This window comes from Mustela nivalis (assembly GCF_964662115.1).
Source record: "Mustela nivalis genome assembly, chromosome: 8".
Taxonomy (NCBI): Eukaryota; Metazoa; Chordata; class Mammalia; order Carnivora; family Mustelidae; genus Mustela; species Mustela nivalis.
Window position 1 is genome coordinate 133,660,852 of NC_139027.1, and position 13,848 is coordinate 133,674,699.

Sequence of the window (13,848 nt, forward strand, 5' to 3'; positions counted from 1 at the left end):
TCCAAATACTATCCAAACTAAAGACACTACTGGTTGTGTACCTAGCCCCCCAGCCAGCAGGACCCCTGGACAAAGGCACTCAGCATCAGGGCAGATGATGACTGTGTTACAGACTTTAGAGGATCCTCTTGAAAAATGAAAAGCTTACATGTATGTGTGAAGGAACTGAAAAATTCTTTAAATGACCTAATACATTAAAAGCACAAATTTAGGTCCACTTCCCCCAAGTTCCTTAAAAAACAAAAGTTAAAATAAAATTAGTATTTGTATGGCTTCTACATGACCATAAATGTTTCCTATAAAATACGGTAAGAATTTATCAATGTAATAATCCAAATAAATTTTGTAGAATATTAAATAGTTCCAAAAACCAAAACCAGTGGCAAACCCAAAAGCCAAAGCAATAGGAATTAAAGTTTAATACACACAAATCTGGTTTACTGATTAATAAAGACTGTTACTCTATAATACCACTACCATTTGTAAGTACAACCATAATCAACTAATCCAAATGTAATACAGTACCATGTTACCTCATTTATTATTCTAATCCAAAAATCAATATTAACTATGAAAAATGGAAAAAAGAGTAAAGCCTACCAAAACAAACAACTCCTACAAATTCTGAATTTGGATGTGTCATCAGTACTGAGAAGTTTCAAAATATTCTACATGAAGTACAAAGTATAACTGAGGCCAAAAAAGAAATGCATTTCACTAAAAAACACTGCTTACTCTTCCCATCCTCAGCAGCTAAGAAGCATGACTGTGTGTCCTTCACACTTTCTGCCATCCAACAATCTGCATATTACTTACGAGTGGACTCAGAAGTCACTTTGGTTACAAATTTAATGTGTATTCAAAGACAGATCCATTATTCTTTGTGGAAATTTTATTGCTAAATTGTTTTAAACCATCTTTTTGAAAGTATTAGATCAGTTGCTGCTTAATGAAACTTCCCACAACCAGGTCACTGAGAGAGAACCACCCGACAGCAATGTTTCAGAAATACAGCAAATGTTGCAGGCTAGTTCTGAAGAGCCCAGGCATCAAAACAGATGCCCACCAACGCCCAAGTCTGAGAAGAGACATCTTGTTTCTCTATTCATTTCATAAACTCTTTGTGGGCCCAAATCCAGCAGTTCTTTTGGAACTTCTCAAGTCAGTCCTGCTTCACTTAAGAGAGATGAGCCCAGAAGGCAGCCACTGGTTTTCCCCGCCTTCTGGTTATATGCAGCTGAGTATCTCAGCAGAAACAAATACACAATGATTGGGAAATGTCGCCACCACTGAAGACTCCAGTCCATACAGAAAGCACCCAGGGAGTTAAACTGCAGCCAAGGATAAAGGAAAACTCATTCTCCTATGGGCAATACATCAGGCTTTCTCAGTGCCCACCACCCACGGCTAAACAAGTTGTCTTAAGCACCTCCCTGCATGGTAGGCACCCAGTTTATACACCTATAGTTCTGGAAATATCAGTATGTTCGTAAAGGAGCTTCGTTACAAGAAACTTGTAATTTATAAAATGTGGTATTTCAGCCATGGAGTAAATCTCAAGTCTACTTAGGCTGAATTAAACAGGCATATAAATACTGAACACTGCTTACCAGAAAATGTTGTACAAAAATGTGTTTTAAAAAAAAAAATGATTAACAACTAGGAGGAATCTAAATTAAAGTTTACACTGAAAGATGTAGAATTAAATTATTGGCATTATTATTGGATCTGGGGACTTCTCTTTGCCCTCTCCCACAGATGGAGGTACCCTCTATGTATTTGCTTATGGAGGTCACTTAAGATTTTGTCCATCTGGGGCGTCTGGGTGGCTCAGTGGGTTAAGCCGCTGCCTTCAGCTCAGGTCATGATCTCAGGGTCCTGGGATCGAGTCCCGCATCGGGCTCTCTGCTCAGCAGGGAGTCTACTTCCTCCTCTCTCTCTCTCTCTGCCTACTTGTGATCTCTCTCTGTCAAATAAATAAATAAATAAAATCTTAAAAAAAAAAAACAAAACATTTTGTCCATCTGGAGCTAGAATAACTCATTCATTCATGTGTGTTAGCATCATCAAAAGCATTTACAAAGACTCCTGTTTTTTAAGTAAAACTTCATAGAACAGGTACACAGTGTTAAAATGTAAGCAAAGAAGGATCCCTCCTGCTCTTATCCTTTTGCCATGGAGCTCCCCTTCTGTAAGGGGCCACTGTTGTATCAAGCTTTTCTGCAACAAGCCAGAATTCAACTCTGTGAATGTTAGCATAATTATGGGTGACAAGATAAAGAACTAAAGGGCCCTACAGGTTGTTTTCCCCAGCCTCTTGCTTGCTGTTAAGAAAGAACTTTGGGGCACCTGGGTGGCTCAGTGGGTTAAACCTCTGCCTTCAGGTCAGGTCATGATTCCAGGGTCCTGGGATGGAGCCCCGAATCAGGTTCTCTGCTCAGCGGGGAGCCTGCTTTCCCCTCTCTCTCAACCTACTTGTGATTTCTGTCTGTGTTTCTCTCTCTCTGTCAAACAAATAAATAATCTCAAAAAAAACCTTCAAGGGGTCCCTGGGATCAAGGCCTGCATCAGGAACCCTGCTGAGAACGGAGCTTGCTTCTCCTTCTCCTGTTCCTCCTTCCCCACTCTTTGTTCTGTCAAATAAGTTTTCTTTTCTTTAAAGAAACAACTTCAAATCAACAGCTGGCTTCAGGGTTCATCAATGTTATCTATTTGATTCATACTTAAAAGCTTTTACAAGAATTACTCCTGGCCCTGAAAAGTCCTCTGATTTAGAAATGTGTACAAGGGGCCCATATCATAAGTGACTGAGGGGCAGGAACCGAGTAAATAGGAAATCAACTGTTTGAGATTAAGGGCTGATCCATCATTTCTGAATAGAAAGAGGGCAAAAAACAGAGTATTTAGAATAATTACTCTTAAGTAGGAAGAGCCTTTAATGTCAAAAATTGCCAGAAGATGGGCTTTCTCTCCAGATTTGTCCCCAGGTGGCTAGTCCTTTCTCTTAAGCCTCCTTGTTTGTCAGAATGGCCATTTTCACCAGGTCAGCACCATTATCCCAATACCAAGGGGAGCTCCTCCAGTCAAACCAAAAACCTTTCAGCTCATGGCAAAAAAGGGGAAAATATCCAATTTAATAGACTGGAACCACTATTCTCCTGTTTATCAATCATTTTTGAAGAACCTATACTTTGTCACTGTGCTGGGAACAGAGAGATGAACAGGACACAGTTCTTCCCTTCCATACTCCATCATGTCTAAGGGCCAGGAACTAGAGCACACAGCAGGCACCTGGCCACTGGAGTCAAGAAGATGGCTACTGCCTGCTGAACTGCCTCTTGGAGCCACCTCCTCCATCAGCAGTGTGTGTCAGACTCAGGTCCACCAATCGGAGTGTTCTACCTCTGCCGACACTGAGACTAGCAGAACTGGATGTGTGCCCCAAACACGGCTGATAGTGATGCTGAAAAGGACTCAGGACCTGCTACTACATGGAGAAAGCAGAGGGAGGGAAAGACTCCCATTTGACAATACTTAAAGTCCTCAGTCCAGCTGTGCCTGACAGCCCCTTCCGAAGACTCTTCTAAACAAGAGCCAAATACACGACCACTTTTGCTTAAGCCTTGGTTCATGTTCCCTGCAACCAAAAGTCTTTGTAGACCCACTGGGTAGTAGGACACAGAAGAGGAAGTGAACAAGAGAAAAGATGAAGAACTTTATGTCAAGTAATTACACTTATTTATTAGGTCTAGGAGAAAGAGTAAGTTTGTTAGGAAGACAGAGTTCTTCTGTCTTTGGATCCTGGTTTCATGAATCAAAAACAAAAACACCGAATGGTCAAACACCTCCACCATTTTTTTTTAAAGCGACAGGGAGATAGGTGTGGGCGGAGGGCCAGAGGAAGAGAGAGAATCCTAAGCAGGTTCATGCACAGTGCAGAGGCCGACATGGAGCTTGATCCCACAATGCCAAGATCATGACCCAAGCCAAAATCAAGAGCTGGATGCTTAATTGACTCAACCACTCAGATGCCCCTCTCCCCAATATTTTAGAATATTAAAAAGGGAGCGCCTGGGTGGCTTAGTTGGTTAAACGTCCGACTCTTAATTTTGGCTCGGGTCATGAGATGGCCCTGCATCAGGCTCTGCACTTGGCATGGAGACTGCTTAAGATTCTCAACCTCACCCTCTGCCCCTCCCCCACTCTCAAAAATAAAAATTAAAAACAAACAAACAAATAAACAATGAAAGATTTGGGGGAAAGCTCAATGACCTATTAATAACAGAGTCAACATTTGCAAGTATTTTATTAACAACTTAAAATGAGTAGTGTTTGGGTAAGCATATGCCATCTGATGAACAAGACAAAAATATCAATTTTTAAGAATGATTTAAATTCATTGCTGAATGATTCAGCCACATCCCTTCCTATTGATCTTTGTGAATTTTACCCACACCTACTGATTGGGTCCAAAACATTAAAGTTTTACTAATAATCCTGGCCAAACTTCTACTCATGTGCTTTCTTAGAAAGCAAGAGTCAGATGGCAGAAATGAAAAATCTGAGATCTGTACCCCTAGGCTAGAGATGAATTGAATACATACATAGAACACTGATCAAACAAAGGTTTCTTTCCCTTCCAAATACCAAAACTAAAATACTCCTTTACTCCACATACCAAGAGAGAAATGAGGCAGATTGAGCCTGTCTCATGAGGAAGGATCTATAGGATGAACCTGTACAGGTGAAGAATAACAACATCTCAATGACTAAACATCACTTAAGCAAAGAAGTCATCATCTGAGAAACACAATTATAATTATTTATGAAACAAAAGCTCTGTCAAAAGGCTTGGATCAAATCAGGTGTTGTATTGACATTCTTCTGGGTCAGGAAGACAGGGGATCCCGACAGCAGATGGTTCTAGTTTAGCCCACTCAAGGCAAGGTTTGCAAGACCTGATACACCAAGAGTCATGAGGCCTTTCTATGTACACGATAAGGTTCCTTGCAAAGGGATGGAGGATGACATCACTTTGTTTTTTTTTTTTTTTTTTTTTTTGGAGTAGGGAAAAAGCAGGAAAACATCTGTAAGTGTGCCCACAGAAAGTAACAAAAACAAAAACAAAAATACCCCATAAACTTTAAACCTTTGACCAGGCACAGTTAATCAAACAAGCCAGGAGAAAAAAAAAAGCCTCCAGATCAAACTTTTCCAGATTATCTTTTAAGCTACCACAAGTGTGGATGTTAACATGACATTTTCCAGGATATAGTTCTTCATATTTTTATGTGCCTTCTTAGGTTCCTAAGTTCTTCATAAGAACATATGGTATTAATTTAACATACCAGAAAATACAGAAGTAAATATGATAGCATGCCCTAATTTCCATCACCTGCAACTTTCTTATATCTGTGAACCAAAATCTGCAGAGTGACAGCTAATGCATCAGTTGTATCAGTGAATACAAATTTACAATTTTCTTAAGAAAACGTTTCTAACACTGCACTGACAGCTAGACAGGAATGGTTACTTCTTCCTGGTAGCACCTAAACACAAGCTGCTTGGCCTAAACAAATGGTTTTCAACAAGCTCCCCCCCCCCCCCCATAAAGAGGAAACCCTTGTTTCTGAACAACTCTTAGCTGACTTATTTAAAAAAAAAAAAAAAGAAAAGAAAAGAAAGAAAAAAGAAAAAAAAGCGGAGGGGCTCAGAGGTTGAACTGGCAGGAAGGAGGAGGAAAACTTCCCAGTTACTAAGTATCTCCTTGAAATAGTTACTTGTCTAAATTAAGCTTCTAATGAAAATTTATGCCAAGGTGAGCTGTCTGAAATGTAGAATGAGGACCTAGTGGACAATCAACCAAAGCAGAAGTTTGATGGCTACAACAGAATTCTAAAAGTTTACTGAAAATCTCCCCTGAGTAAAATTACAGCCTGATCAGAGTATGGCTGTCAGAAGCCCACAGTAAGCCTAAGGATTAGAATACAGTTTATACTTTGGTGGTGTCCTTTAAACATTTCTACATTAAGCTGTAAAGAAAAACACACATCTGAGAAAATCTTTTAGTGGAGGTGGGGGGGTGGGATCAAAGGCTGGAAATAAGTCCATTACTAGTGAAGAAAAACAGCAGTTGTATTTTCTATGTTAATAAAAACTAGGAAGACATTTTAACTACTACAATATAGACAGTTTCATTTTTGGTAACATCATCAATCCAAACTAACACAGAGGAAATTCAGATCTTTGATATTAAATCAAGAAAACAGAGTATTCTAATGTCACACAGATGCAAGTGTTTATATAAAGATCTTATAACCTGTGCTGGGATTTAAGGATCAGATATATTTGAAGTTTCTTTAAACCACTAACTAAAAAGTACTGTTTTGTTAAGACGCACAGACATTTTAAGAAGACTGTCATAAATCTTCATGCTACCCAAGATCATACTTTTTTTTTTAAAACGGATTTTGTGATGTCTCTGTGGAAACATTTAGGACCCATTAAAATAAAAACCACGCAGAAAGAAAACATCATTTCCTTATTTATGTGCTCACTTTTCCTCCTACCACCCCCTCAACAACATACTTAATACCTGTCAATATCACTGAGTAAAACTGTGGTCACTGTAAAACACTGTTTCTTTTTATAATCAGTAAGTGCTTATCTTTCCTGACTATTCTGGGATCAGAAATAGTAAAGAGAGATACCTTATTTGTTTTCTAAGGGTGTCACTAGGTCTTACATTTAAACTAAGCCAGTTGTAAATAGGTTTATATGTGTGTATTTTGAAAAAAATGAACCCCATAAAGCCTTTTTAGAATAGCCCTCTGATGAGTGAGCATGTTGAGAGCCCAGAACCTACATTTGGTCTGGAAGAAACCATCCTTCTCCTTCTTTACACAACAACAACAAACATAGTCCCAAACAGAAGCAACTAATCTTTCAATTTCCTATAAGCTCGGGTAAAAGACGTTGCAGATGCCAGAGGCTCTTCACAGAAAGGCAGATCTAACTGTCTCCTCTCTTTCTCAATCCCAAATACGACAGAACAAGTAACTGACAATCCAGGGCAGAATGCTCTTCTGGATTAGCAGTAAAAGTGTGCAGCATGACAGAGGTGAGAAAATAAAGTTTAGACTCCTTTCTTTTTTTTTTTTTTTAAAGATTTTATTTATTTATTTGACAGAGAGAGATGACAAGCAGGCAGAGAGGCAGGCAGAGAGAGAGGAGGAAGCAGGCTCCCTGCCGAGCAGAGAGCCCGATGCGGGGCTCGATCCCAGGACTCTTGAGATCATGACCTGAGCCGAAGGCAGTGGCTTGACCCACTGAGCCACCCAGGCACCCCTTCCTTTCTCCTTAAGTAACAGAAAATGTGCAGTAGTGTTGAAACTAAAAAAGGGGGGGGGGTTATTTGTAAAGCCCAGGAGGATTAGGAAAACTACTTGCAAATGAAGACACACTTGTACCAAAAGCCAACTATGAATAATGAACACCAATTATTTTGCAAAGGTTATTGTATTAGAACACTGTTAATAAAGACAAGAAGCCAACAGAAAATGTAACCAACTTCTGTTTTCTTCTATACTCATCTACTAACTGCACTGACTTTTACTATTTTCTAATAAAAAAAATTACAGTGGAGTTAATTGTATCAAATACAAAACTGCCTCCAGAAAAAAAGACACTTTGATTTTGAAGTTTTTACCAAATCAGTGATTAAATTCCGCAGTTTTTATACTTTTTTTTTGTGGTAAGCAGACTTGTTACTTATGAAAGGCAAAATGAGTACATTTCCCTAAATATAGCATCTGGTACAGCAATACTTCTGGCCACAGTCTATAAACAATGTGTGAATCCCTTCCACAAGGAGCCCCGCTTTAATCTAAGACACTCTCTCCGCCTGATCACAAGTGAGCGGAGCACAAACCCCGCTAGGCAGTTTGTTCCATATTGGACATCTCTGTTCACAAGCCCACAGTTCTCAGTTCAGTCTACAGAAATCGAATTCCCTAGCCACAGAACAGCCTTTCACATTTTTAAGACCCTTCCTCCTTCCCTCCTCCCAAGTCAAGCATGCTCAGTTCTTTTCACCATTACTTCTGTTATCACAGGAGCCAATCACTAGTGGATGGGCTCCAATCTGTCAACCTCTCTGGTGCCCTGAATAAACGTATTTCCAGATGTGACACCATCAGAAGTCAAGTGGGACAACACTTGTCTAGTTCTAGATATTTTCTTAAAAATTATATTATTTTTATTGTTAGAGAGAAAGAGAGAGAGAATTCCAAGCAGATGCTGCGACTGGTGGAGGGCCCAATGTGGGGCTTGATCCCACGACCCTGAGATCATGAATGGAGCCAAAAATAGAGTTGGGTGCTTAACTGACTGAGGTTCCCAGACAGACGCCCCTAATATATTACTATTTTTAAAAAAGTAATCTCTGTGCCCAACATGAGGCTTGAACTCATAACCCAGAGATCAAGAGTCACATGCTCTACCTGAAATATTATTTTAAAATTATTGTTCCGAAAAGGTGCACCGTGTTGGTGGCAGCCACTTTACACATATTACAACAATCAACCAAAATCTTTTATTTTTTAAAAATACATGTTGTGCTTCTCAGTATTAGGTAGTTCAGTTGGTGGGAACAAAAACCTGTACTGAATCCAAGTCTGGTTAAAGGGAAGTTAACTATCAAGTTTTTAAGTATCTTCTCAGTTAAAGGGACATGAACATTCTGATTCCAAAATGTAGCACTGTGAATCACTGAAAGAACGGAAGGGTTGCCTCATCTATACTCTTCTCATTTTACAGATTAGCAACTGAGGTGAAGCAACTGGCCTAAGGTGATCAGCCTGTCCGTGACAGACCTGGGTCTCAAGGTTATCTCCAGATCTAAAATGCTGCGCTCCTCCCACTACCCTTTTAGAGGAAGTTCTTATCTCAGACATTAAAGGTAAACAAGAGCATGTTAAATACATACACTGAAAGTGCCAGAACTTCATACTCTAAGTTGAAACAACCTCAAACAAGTTCAACCGAACTAGCTCAAGTGATGAAACAGATTAAGAATACACACATCTCAGGTCAGATGGTCCCGTCAGATCCTGAGAAGAACTGAAACAAGAACCTAGCTCTGAGCCCACTTGCCTGAAAGTGCTCTTAACCATCACCATGGATGCCAAGAGTCAACAGATACTCACATCAGGAAGATAATCCCGATGTATTAATATCCTGCAAAATGAAAACCACAACCTTGGTATCCCTCAACAAAACAACAGCATTTCAAAAACATATGTATCTTTTGTCTCTTTTATTATCTTTATTATCTATACTCAAAACATGCTGTTCCAAAAATTGCTTGGGAAAGCAGAGGCTTTAATGATCCTTCTTTTTCTGGACAGTAGTAGGTTAGGCAGGAGGGCAGTCTGCTTTCAACTACCTTTTAGGCTCCTTTTTGCAAATAAAGTTGTTTATTTTTATTACAAAAGCAACTGGGAAATAAAAACATACATACACACCAAAACCTGTACACGAGGGTGCCTGGGGGGCTCACAGTCAGTCAAGCGTCTGACTCTTGATTTTGGCTCGTGTTGTGATCTCATGGGTGGTGAGACAGAACCCTGCACGGGCTCCGCCCTCAGCTTGGGAGTCTGCTTGAGATTCTCTTCCTCTGCCTCTGCCCCTTTGCCCCCAGGCTCACTCTCTCTCAAGTAAATAAAATCCTAAAAAACCAAAACCACCAAAAAACCCCCACAAAAAACCCCAAAACCAAAAACCTGTACAGGAATGGTCTCACAGTAGTCATTAATACCTAAGAAGGACAAAGAACCCAAATCTCCATAAATAAAATGTGGTCTATTTATACAGCGAAATATGATTCAGCCATAAAAAATGAAGTACTGCTATATGCCAGAACATCGATGAACCCTGCAAAATTATACTCAGGGCAAGAAGTCAGTCACAAAAGCCCGCTTACTGTATGATTCCATTTACATAAAAGGTGCAGAATAGGCAAATCTAGAGAGTAAAGGGTAAAGTTGCCAAAGGCTAGAGGAGCCGGGGGACAGCAGACGGCAACTGCTCATGGGAACCAGGTTCTTTGTGGGATGATGAAGATACCGCAAAAAACGGACTGCAGTGTTAGCTGCACTACTCGGAATACACTAAGAAACATCAAATTGTATACTTTAAAGGGGTGGACTGTATGGTGTATGAAGCACCTCTCAGTAAAGCTGTTACAAAAGAAAAAAGCAATTGGGCCTAATAGAACAAATATGGAAAAGGCAAGGAACACAAATAAGTATATGTAAAGAGTTAACTCAGGGCATACTTACCCTTCCAGCTTTTTATGCACATCTAATTTTTCTTTTAAAGGGAAATGAATCTTTTGTATCTCAGCATTTAGTCCTGCAGCAAGAAAACTAATGCTGCTGGAAAAGTTTTTAATTTTTAAGAACTGTGCTTTCCTTCCAATAGGTAGATGCTAGCCACAAACAGCTATTCATCATGTAGAATACGGCTAGTCTGAAGTGAACGGAGATATGCTTTAAATTAATTTATTTTTATTGTGGTAAAACACACATAAAATTTACCATCTCCAGAATTTTTAGCACAGAGTTCAGTGATACTTAGTCCTAATATCATGCCACCATCACCACCACTACCCGTCTCCAGAACTCTTTTCATGTTGTAAAACTAAAGCTCTGTACATTAAATACTAACTCCCGCTCTTCACTGGGCAGCCACAATTCTACTGTCTCCTGACTCTGACTACTCTAAGTACTTCATGTAAGTTGAACCACAAAGTACTTGTCTTTTTGTGCCTGGCTTGTTTTACTTAGCATCATATCCCTTCCTTCCAGGTTTATCCATGTTGGAGCCTGTGTCAAAATTCCCTTTCTTTTAAAGGCTGAATAACACTCCACGCTATATGTGCACACATTTGGCAGGTGATGGGAGGGACACTTGGACTGGTTCCATCTTTTAGCTATTGTGAATACTGCTGTGAACATGGGTGTACAAATATCTCTTCACACAGTAATTTTATGGTTCCACAGTGGTTCTTCATTTACATTCCCATCAACAGTGCACAATGCTTCCTATTTCTCCACATCCTTACCAACACCCGTTAAATGTTTTTTTAATACTAGCCATCTTAACGTGTATGAGATAGTATTTCACTGTAAGTGTGATGTGCATTTCTCTAATGATTAATGGATACAGAGTATCTTTTCATTTGTTAATTGGCTACTTCTATGTCTTCTTTGGAGAAAAATCTATTCAAGTCCTCTGCCCATCTGCAGTATGCTTTCACATGTAAAACATACTTGGGATTTCCAAGGCTTAGTATGAAAAAATGCAAAATACCTCATAAATACTTTTTCAAAAATATTGACATGTTGAAGTTATACTTTGGATGTACCAGGTTAAAGATATGTTAAAATTAATTTCATCTTTAAATTAAGTGTTCGGGCTCTCTGCTCAGCAGGGAGCCTGCTTCCCCCTCTCTGCCTGCTTGTGACCTCTCTCTCAAATAAATAAAATCTTAAAAAAAAATAAGTGTTAACATTGAATGAAATTAAATGTTAAAATGTGGTTAGTGGAAACAGACGAACCTTGAAGACCTGCTAACTGAAATAAGCTGATCGCAAAAGGGCAAATACTTTTTGTGCTTCTACTCATATGAGTACTGAAAGTGAAATTCAGACAGAAGAAGGTGGTTGTCAAGGGCTGGGTAGAGAGGAGAATGGAGACTTGGGTGTTTAATGGGTATAGGATTCAGTTTTGTAAGATGAAAAAAGTTCTGGAGATAAACAGTAGTAAAGGCTGCATGACAATGTGAGTGTACTTAATGACAAAGGACATTACACTTAGAAGTCATTAAAACCGTAAATTTTGGGGCACCTGAGTGGCTCAGTAAGTTAAAGCCTCTGCCTACAGTTCAGGTCATGATCCCAGGGTCCTGGGATCAAGCCCCACATCCGGCTCTCTGCTCAGCAGGGAGCCTGCTTCCTCCTCTTTCTCTGTGTACTTGTGATCTCTGTCAAATAAGTAAATAAAATGGTAAATTTTAGGGTGTATTTTACCACAATTAAAAATATTTTTTTTCAGTGTGGCTCCTGGAAAATTTAAGGCAACAGTACTGAATATGGAACCAAATAAGGTTTGCTCGTAGTTTTACCAGCAGAATGGAGTGGGTTCAAAATGAGAGGCATTTATCATTGATGACTCTGCCAAATCTATGAACATTAAGCATCTGTTAAGACTTTTTTTTTTTTTGAACAGGACAGATCCTCTAGAGCAAGACCTGGATGTAATACAGGAACTTTGAAGGACTTTATAATTTCCAAACCATTCTGGACAATATTAAATGAAAGACTCTATGGTAACATTATTAATGGCCGCCAAACTGTTGGATATTAAAAAAAAAAAAAATCTTAGAATTCACTTTCCTGGCAGATCTGCTCTATTCCAAGACGCCAGGAAGAGAGGAATGTATCATTTCTGTCAATGTCAAAGGCTCGAGTTCACCCGGCCTTAACTAAGAGTTAATCCAGCTGAGGTTACTTTAATAAGTTCAACTGTTTTAAATTTTTTTTAAAGATTTTATTTATTTGACAGACAGAGATCACAAGTAGGCAGAGAGGCAGGCAGAGAGAGAGAGGGAAGCAGGCTCCCCACTGAGCAGAGAGCCTGATACGGGGCTCGATCCCAGGACCCTGAGATCATGACCTGAGCCGAAGGCAGAGGCTTTAACCTACTGAGCCACCCAGGTAGCCCAGTTCAACTGTTTTTTTTTTTTTTTTTTTTTAAGTTTTGCAGAAGGGAAATGATTCTGGAGAATGTAGTGGTACAGAAAAGATTTTCAAAGAATTTCCATGTATTAAATTTGTAAATAACCCTTAAGTTTCTTCCAAACAGTTTTAAGGATAGAACTGTACAAGGGGAAAGGTCCTAGGAAAAATAAATTAGGAAACCTTTTCAAAGGTAACACAATGATGGAAACTTAATTTTAACAAGTTTTGTTTTCTTTCATATGGGTGGCTCATTAATATCAAACTAAGAATTTAATGGGAAATAAACAGCCCCATTCATCACATTACCCATCTCCAAAATTATAATTACACTGTGATTTAAAATTTGTTTTATTTTAAATGCTTATCACAAGTGATTTCAGATTTATCAGACTATGACCTGAAATTATGATTGATACAGTGTAGTAAAGAGGTATTTATGTCTGTAAATTATATCCACTATGAATTATTTTTCAGCAGAGATTGATTTTTCTGATTTCCAATGATGGAATTACAAACTTAAATATTCAGTAAGACAAGGGTGCTATCTCACTATCCAAAGCAAAGAAGAGTCTATTAAAAAGATCCTGCTTAGCTTTTTTGTCTTTTTTCCCCTCTTGCTAGATACTAGATATCTAGCATCTACAGCAGTGGCTGACACATAGCAGGCACTTAATAAATGTAGACTAAACACCAGCCCCTGCCTAGAAAGGACTTACAGAGATGACACCCCATAAACAACCACAGGAAAAGCAGCAAAGTGTCAGATGTATCATGAAGTAAATGCTCTGAGGTTTTATAAGAGGGAGAATTCATTCTCCATAGGGGAATGCAGGAGAAGGTGGAAGCAGATGCTAAGCGGGGCCACTAGTTTAGTTGAGAATCTGCATTCACTGCAAACAAAACAAAACAAAACAAAACAAAACAAAACAAAACAAACTTGCTGGTACAGTTCCAGAAGTGGGACAGCAAGGAGTTCTAGAAACTATGTAGAGTCCAGAATGGCTGCTATGCCAAGCTTCTAAGTAATAAGGAATGACAGGGTTGG

General features: G+C 39.1%; 1 protein-coding gene across 5 annotated transcripts in view; it reads right to left on the minus strand.

Moving 5' to 3' along the window:
• Positions 1-13,848, minus strand: part of ADNP (activity dependent neuroprotector homeobox) — a 31,762-nt gene that overhangs the window by 8,714 nt on the left and 9,200 nt on the right. The window lies entirely within an intron of this gene.